Below are 7,710 nucleotides of genomic sequence, written 5' to 3'. Positions count from 1 at the left end.
GCTGAGAGAGCAAGAAAGACTGTCAGGACCCTACGCCTATTAAAGTTTAGCTTTGGATGGAGGATTCTGACCACATAAAGTCTGTTTTTAATAAAAGCCAGAGCAAGAATCCTACCAAATGCAAGCCAGAAATGCAGTTAAGATTTCAGAAAAAAGAGAGAGAGAGAGAAAGAAAGGAAGGAAGGAAGAGAAAGAAAGAGAAATTAAGAGAAAAAGTAAAGAAAGAAGGAAGTGGAGGGAAGCTGCTGTTGAAATTTCACCTTGTTCACGTTCTGTATATATTCTCTTCTCTCTCCATGATTTTCTCTCCATTTTCTCTACTTAAAACTTCAAAAAGTGGAAATGCCATTATGCATCATCTCCGGGAAAACAGCCCTTAGCTTTCCGAGAAGGAAGTTTGATTTTTTTTTTTTTTTCCGGTTCTTTTCTTTCTTAAGGGCCCTTTCTCCTCTTTTATCTGAAACCAGAAACTCACCAGGTGACAAGACAGCATGAGCGGCTGGTGTCCCGCTGCCCCGTGGGGCCTTCATGCCACAGGGCCCTCCCCGAACTTTCAGAGACAATAGGCTCTGCCGTTCAGCACGGGCCTCCCTCGGCGTAGTTTCCTTCTGGATAATTCGCGACTTCGTTAGCGAGTCACGACCTTGATCTTTAGGAGCCTCTATGCTTTTATTTTAACCCTCTCCTAAGTGACGGAAGCACTTGCGATGGTGCAGACACCGCGAGCGTCCTGCTTTTCTCAGAGAATTACGATTATTCTATCTTTCCGTTTCGATGCGAAGGAAGAGGAAGGGGAGAGGCTGGCGGAGCCGTTCTTGGCCCGCTCTCCTCAGCCGCGCAGGCCTTTCCGGGAGGGAGCGGGAAACTGCAGAGGACACGCCTGTTCTAACGACTTCCACCTGAGCGCGGGGCGCGTCTCTGCCCCAGAGAGACTCACCAGTGTGGATGCTTCTGTCATTAGTAACCTGAGTGCACACAAATCCGATTTGTGGAGCGTTTGCTGTTGCCAGAACGTTTAGGGGGGCCCTCCCTCCCCTCTCACCCCACGCAGCTTCTCCGAAGGGGCTAAACCCCGCTTGTAAGCCCGGCCGGAGGTGTCCCCTATTAGCAAGGTGATTTTACACAGATGCGCCGCCCGTTAGGGGCCCTGTTCTCTCGCTCGATGATCCTAATCTTCGTCAAACACTGACTTCGGGCCTGATGTGGCTATTTTCAGTTACAACTTCTTAAAATTAGTTAATTGGGAATCACAGCCTTGGACGTTAACAGAGCAAATGTCCTGAATCAGAGTGTGTTTTTCCTGGCAGCAGCCGGTTCTGTCTTCTCCCCTTTCCTTGGACTAAGCTATTTTGCATCAGTCAGAAGGGATGAGAGCGGAAGGCGGGGCTCCCTCCTAGCAAAAGCCAGCCCCGTTCACCGCACCCCTCGGTTGCCTATTTTAAAAAATGTGAAAAAAAAAAAAAATAGAAGCACTTTCTTTTAACCACCTGTTTGTCACCAAGTCCGGTGGTGTCTTTTGAAAATGACAAAGCTGAATCGTAGGAGAAAGGGTTTGGCTTTTACTCCAGCTCATCCGCACGACAGAAGCACAACTTGGAAGCGGAGAGATGCCCCACTGAAAATCCCTGGCATTGCAGGCCTGCGGGGATGGCCCTGGGGCAGCGTCCAGGGGGTCCCAGGCCTGAGCTGTGACTCAGGCCGTTCCCCCGAGGCACACCTTGAATGTCATCACAGCCCCAGGTTCTCAGTAACTTATTACTAAGCAACCAGGCAAAAGAGAGGCGAATCCCTCTGTCAGCAGCCGCCTTCGCAGGTAGAAGCTGCTAGTTCCTCTTTACAAGCTCGTTTATTCTGGCGAACGAACGTTTGACCTTGATGCCCTGCGGGGCTGTATCTCCTTTACATACTCTATACGTTGAGTCAGTTGACAGTCGACACAAAATCCCTTTCACTTAGGGGTAAGGTCTACCTTGTTCTGCTTTGTTTTTTCCAGCCCACCCCCCAAAGTCTGAGTAAGAACAAACCCACAGTTCTCATGCGTGTGTCTCTGCGTCCCTAACATGGAGGTTCGGTGTCATGAAGGATGAAGCTGCCAAACCTTGAGGTCGGGGGCTCAGGGTCCACGGACAGTTGAGTGACTCGTGTGACTAGCCTGTGTCCGAGTCCCCCGCAGGCATGTAGCATGTATGGGGACATCCTGACTTGCTCCCTCCTCCACAGCCCTCTGAGAGTGTGGCCCCTTTCAGCCGCCAAGCGCCATTGGGACAAGCAGTGAATTCATCTTGTGATTTTTGGTTTCCGCCCCGAGCTTTCTGTTTGCCTCACCATCCTTCCCCTCTCAGGAACAAAGAAATAAATTTGCGGTTAGGTATTCTGATTTTTCAGGGAACAGGTTTTATTTTTAGCAACTGGATTTAAGTCAAAGATTTTTAAAAGGTGTGATTGCCAAGAGTAGAAACAACTCCGATTCCTAATATTTAAGGCATCTCAAGAGGCCGTGTTACAAAATTTGTTACTGAAATCCCAAATGTAATTAATAATTCGTTGCAGGTCTAACATGGCTTGTCATGGTGCTTAATGTATTTTGGCGAAAATAGAAATTTGGCCACAAGCTGTTCACAAGAGAAAATGTCCAAGTTAATCAAAGCCCCTCAGTGAACTATCCCATCAAAATCGTTCAAATTCCACGATGATTTTGGTCGTAACATGATATTCCGTGGAGGCGAATCATTGGTTAACGTCAAAGTTTTTCATCCTTCCGATCTGGTTTAAGTGACAGTAAAACGAGTCTGGTGGTTTCCTTCTTGGGCCTAGCAAGCTGGAGTCTGCTTCACACATCTGCATCCCGCCACGGTCCAGAATGTGGGCGGTCTGTGTGGACGAGGCGCAGAGGCCCAGGAGCAGAAGTGGGGGCGTCCCGAAGACCAGAATTGGGGAGCTTTGCGGCTCCAGCTCGCCTTTCTGTTTTCGGCGTGCCCCTTATCCCGCTTTTCCAGACATCCGAGGTTACAGGACAGTGAGAGAAAAAGGGAAATAAGAAAGGGTCCTCGGGAGACAAAGGACAAGCCACACGAGGCGGCAGGCGGCCGGCAATCTAACCGTACGCCGCCGGAAGCCCAGTGGGGCCTGGCGCTAAGTTAACCAGACAACTGCTCCCGCGCCCCGCGGCAGATACTAGCACATCGCTCTGTCCGTGTTCTCTTTGGGGCTCTAAATTGCTAAGCTTCCACCATTGCAGACGAAGCCTTTCTGAGTTTCAGGGTGCCCAGCTCCGCCCCAGCTTTCACCTGATCGATCGAGGCAGACAGCCGGGACGGGAGGCTCGCGAAAGAACCGCTGGCCAGTGAAAAATGCACAGCGAACGATTCCGATTCTTCCGGTAGCCAGTCAGCAGCGAGCTGTCACCAGTTGGAATCTGCTGAATGCTCCTGTGTGCAAGTTGATGGCAGCTCAAAGGGAAGGGGAGACAAAGCCCTGCCCGCTGCAAGCAGACGCGCACGGTCTGGACACAGCGAGCCAGACCTCCTCCTTCGTGCCGCCCGCTTTTGTGTCCCCCGCTGTAAGAAAATGACTTTGCAGGGAAAACCTTCACGTCCGGACAGTTAGAATTGGATGGATGTTTTCCAGAGATTCATGGCACAACGTGGTTCGTGGCTTTTTCAAAGTTTTTAAATTTTATCCAAGCAGCACATTCTAAGAATGAGCTGCCGGGTGCTGCTCCTTTCCCTCGGACTTAACCAGCTACGGCGCAAGGGCGAGTGACATCCAGCTTTCTAGCGTCGCCTTAGCCGAGAAGCAGCCAGGAAATGAACTGTGGCTTCCGTCCGCCTGTCATAACTCTGTTGTTGCTTAAGCAGCGAATTTTAAACCGCCCGGCATTGACATCCTTTAGCTTACTCGAGCCACGGCACTGTAACCGTGGTCCGGGGGAGCCCCTGAATCTAAACACATACTCGCACCCTTTAGCTGCCAGATGGAATCCATCCGGCTTACCAGATGCCGTTGCCAGAAGCACATCGCACTTTTGGTCCAGCCAGTGTTTTGAAATGCAGGGGAGGGGCGGTGCTGGAAGGGCCTTGGCGCCGAGAGACTCTGCTCGTGTAGCGATGCCACGTTCCCGGTCTTTAGAGGAAGTTGATATCACGTGGCAACTCGGACCAAAAGTGGAAGAATTTCTACAAAGGACACAAGGCGTTCAGGCAGCCCTCGTCACCGGGCGGTACTTCCTACTCCTTCTGTCTGCTGCTCAGCCATCAGGGCCACGTGATAGGCAGAACCACAAATAACACGTGCTCTAATTTCTGGAATTATTATTTAACTGTTCCCGTAAACATTAGGAAATGTCCACTCCTGTTTTTCAGTCGAAATGATCAGCTCACAGGAACTGTAGGAAGAACAGATTCGACCCTAGGATCAGAAGGAATGCTTAGTCAAAATGGCAAATAGCAGAATTCTCGATCCCTCCTAATCAATGGCAAGGCCAGGCCTTCTGGGCTTCGGTTGCTCAGACCCTTGGAGAATTTCAAATCTTTATAAAGTTGACGTCTTCCCCATTGGGATGAGCTTAAACGCAGAAAAATAGGGTAAGATGTACTCACTGCTCTTACAGGAACCCAGGAAGAGCGCAAGTTAATATGAAATTTAGAAATAAGCTCCGTTCCTTCCCTGGCTTTTTGTTTTGCTTTCGCTTTTGTTTCATGGAAGGGACGCGTGAACCAGCTGAGAGCGAGAACAAGGTGAACACGTGGATCACCACGAGCCACCTCTGCCACCGCAAGCCAGCCCCCGAGACGGAGCGAGGCAGTACGGAGGGGCCGAGGTGGCTTTGCGCGGGACTTAGAAAATGATCTTATTTTACAATCGGATGCGCCCGTTGCCTCCACCGTGTAAATATTCCCTGTATTTAGTTCCAGATTTCCATGAGGCGTCTTTGTCGGAATATATTTTGCTCAGCATGTGTCACAGTTCATCTAGAATGAGACCTCTTATGAGAATAGACGAGAAAGACTTTGAAAGGTATTTTGCAGCCCAGAGAGTCTACGAGGAAACTATTCCACTTCAGAACGGATATTGACGGGAGACACATTCTGTACCATGTGTATTTTTGAAGCTTATATGAGGCTCGTTCTCAAAGCCAGTTTGAAGACCGAATGGAAGTTTTCCTCGAGTGAATCGGCCCCAGTACCGTGCTCAAGGACCTTGGCTGGACAGTGCACACCCAGGCCCCCACTCGGGGAGGAGGAGCCAAAAAAACGGAAGAAAACGTCCGCATGTTTTTAAAACAACCAGAATTTTTCTTTTTGCTTCTTGGTAGCATTGGAAAATATCTTAACGACAGAAATAATAAAACTTCGTGTGAGGCCAATTCTACCTTAATTACTGCCTCATTGGGTGGAAAATAAAGAAGGCATTAGTAAATGTGTTAACCAGAGAAACCGCGGCAGGGACCTGCTGCCACACACTGGGCCGAGCGTCAGAGTAAAGACCGCATGTGCCACGTGAGGAGAGGGGCCCGGAGTTCCAGCCCCGGCAGCGGGAGCATCGGAGCCTCGGGACTGAAACTCACGGGCCAGAAGAGTCCCCGGGACTCGTCAGTAGACTCTCACTCACTCAAACGCCCGTAGTTCAGTTTTGGACTCTGTAAGGCGAAATCTCATAGGATTGCTTGATTTCTTTTAACATTTCAAACACTCTAAAGGATCCCCATTGCCATCGTAATACTTAAGACTTGAAAACTAATTTAAAAAATGCTGAAAGCTCATTTAAAAGTGCAGTATCTGTGAGTAATAAACTCGTTGAGACAGTGCTGCTCACTTTTGCTGAAAGCCCACGTGCGATTGATTTCACGTGATCGATTTCCTTCTTCTGCTCTACGCGCCTCCTCGACCCAGGACCTTTCTCCTCGCGTGGCTATTTGATGTCTGTCGGTGATTCAGCATCTTCTAGGTGACTGGACAGCACGTGTCACACTCATGCCGGTGACCGTGGTTACCGTCATTCCGAAGTCCCCTTCGCTGTAGAGCGGGAAGCCTCAGGAGACCATTCCTGAGAGCCGCAAGGAACATCTGCGAGGCGTAAATACTTTCGTAGTCTCCACAGACTGCTCAGTTTTCAGTTAAAATATTATTTTTATCCTTAAACCTTGATTTTCTGGGTGTTTTTTTTTTCCTTTGGATTTCATACCACTCGTTAAAATGCCTTTTGAGATGTAAAAATACATGGCTGGAATAATGGATGTAGCAGCCACCACCGTCTCTGGTTCAGAGAGCGGCGTCGAGTTGGTCAGGAAGGCAAGCTCTTAGCCCGTTTCTCCCCGTCCGTCCGTGGGGCTCTACACCCAATGAGACAGGCCGCCTTCAGCTCCTTAGGTCGGACACCTGCCTTCTAGCCGTGTTTGGCAGGCCAGCAGGATGAGGTAATGAGGAGAAGAAAATGTTCTGGTTCCTTGGCCTCATCCACGTACAACATTATTCAAAACAGTTTTCTGCGAGTGAGAGCAGAGTTGCTTTGAGATCCCCCGGTCTCACACTCTGCGAGCGTGTGGAGGAGGGCACTGTAAACTTTTTTGATGTCTCTGAGAATGCTGGAGGCATAAATGACATCTGCCTTCGCCCTTCCTTTCGGCGATGTTTACGGACGGATGTACCTAGGAACGAGAGGCCTTCGTCTGTAAGCATTCGGGCTCTACTTTCCCCAAGTTCCACAATCGTCTTGAGCACAGCAGTGTTTTCCTGAAGGCGTATTCTGTGAACTACTTCTCCAGGATGATGGCAGTTTTTGTAAGACAGATGCCTAAAAAACATATGGTTTTCATAGATTTTTCCGTCTAGACTAGCTTTATTTAGTGACTTTTGGTCTGAATCGGTCTAGTTAAAGTTTCTGTAGGAGCTTGTATAAAAATTTAAAATGTGGGCATACCATCAAGGTGTAAAACAAAAAGTTTGACTTCTTATTGGCAAGAGATGAAAAGGGCTTGGTGAAAAATTTCCTTCAGGTTAAGTAATTCTGATCATCCTAAATGCCCACGCGCCCTTTCAGCTCTCCCGGCGCTGCCCCGAATGGAAAGGCTCGCCCTAAAAAGCCGATGCCTGTTAAATTCATATACTTCTCACTGTTTCCCTGAGTGGATCCTTTGTGTTCCACTTGGGGTGCGTGTGCGTGCGTACGTGTGCGTGTGCGTGCGTGTGTGTGCATGTGTGTGTGAGCGTGTGCGCGTGCACGTTTGTGTGTGTGTGTGCATTTGCATGCGTGCGCGCGTGTGTGTGTATTGGAAAGCTCATGTTTTCTGCAGACTTTTTACATGGCCCAGGGGACATGTGATTTCTTGCCCTTTTAGCACCAGTTTTTACAAACGCAGCATTTCCCTCATCTTAAAAAAGCGCCCAACAAGCCACCGAGAAAAAGAGATGGAATATTTAGGAGTTTTTGTAGCGCCTTCAACCACCAAAGAAAATTCCGTTTTAAAATGCGGTTCTTGAGCCCTTGTCAAAACTCATTTAGAAACAATACGCCGCTTTAAGAGGAAAAGACTCACTTCGCGACGTGCCCGGAAAATGGTCTTTGCCGGTCTTTTGTCAGAGCCGAGGCGGCAGAGCTGGGCCCGGCCCGGCCGCCTGAGCCCGGGACCCGGCAGGCCGCAGACCCCGCCAGCTCTGTCACTCGGCTTGGCTCTGAGCATTTCGTTGGACTTAGTCACATATTTGTTCCCTG

The sequence above is a fragment of the Pteropus alecto genome, unplaced genomic scaffold (genome assembly GCF_000325575.1).
Source record: "Pteropus alecto unplaced genomic scaffold, ASM32557v1 scaffold101, whole genome shotgun sequence".
NCBI lineage: Eukaryota > Metazoa > Chordata > Mammalia > Chiroptera > Pteropodidae > Pteropus > Pteropus alecto.
This window is presented reverse-complemented; position numbering follows the sequence as displayed.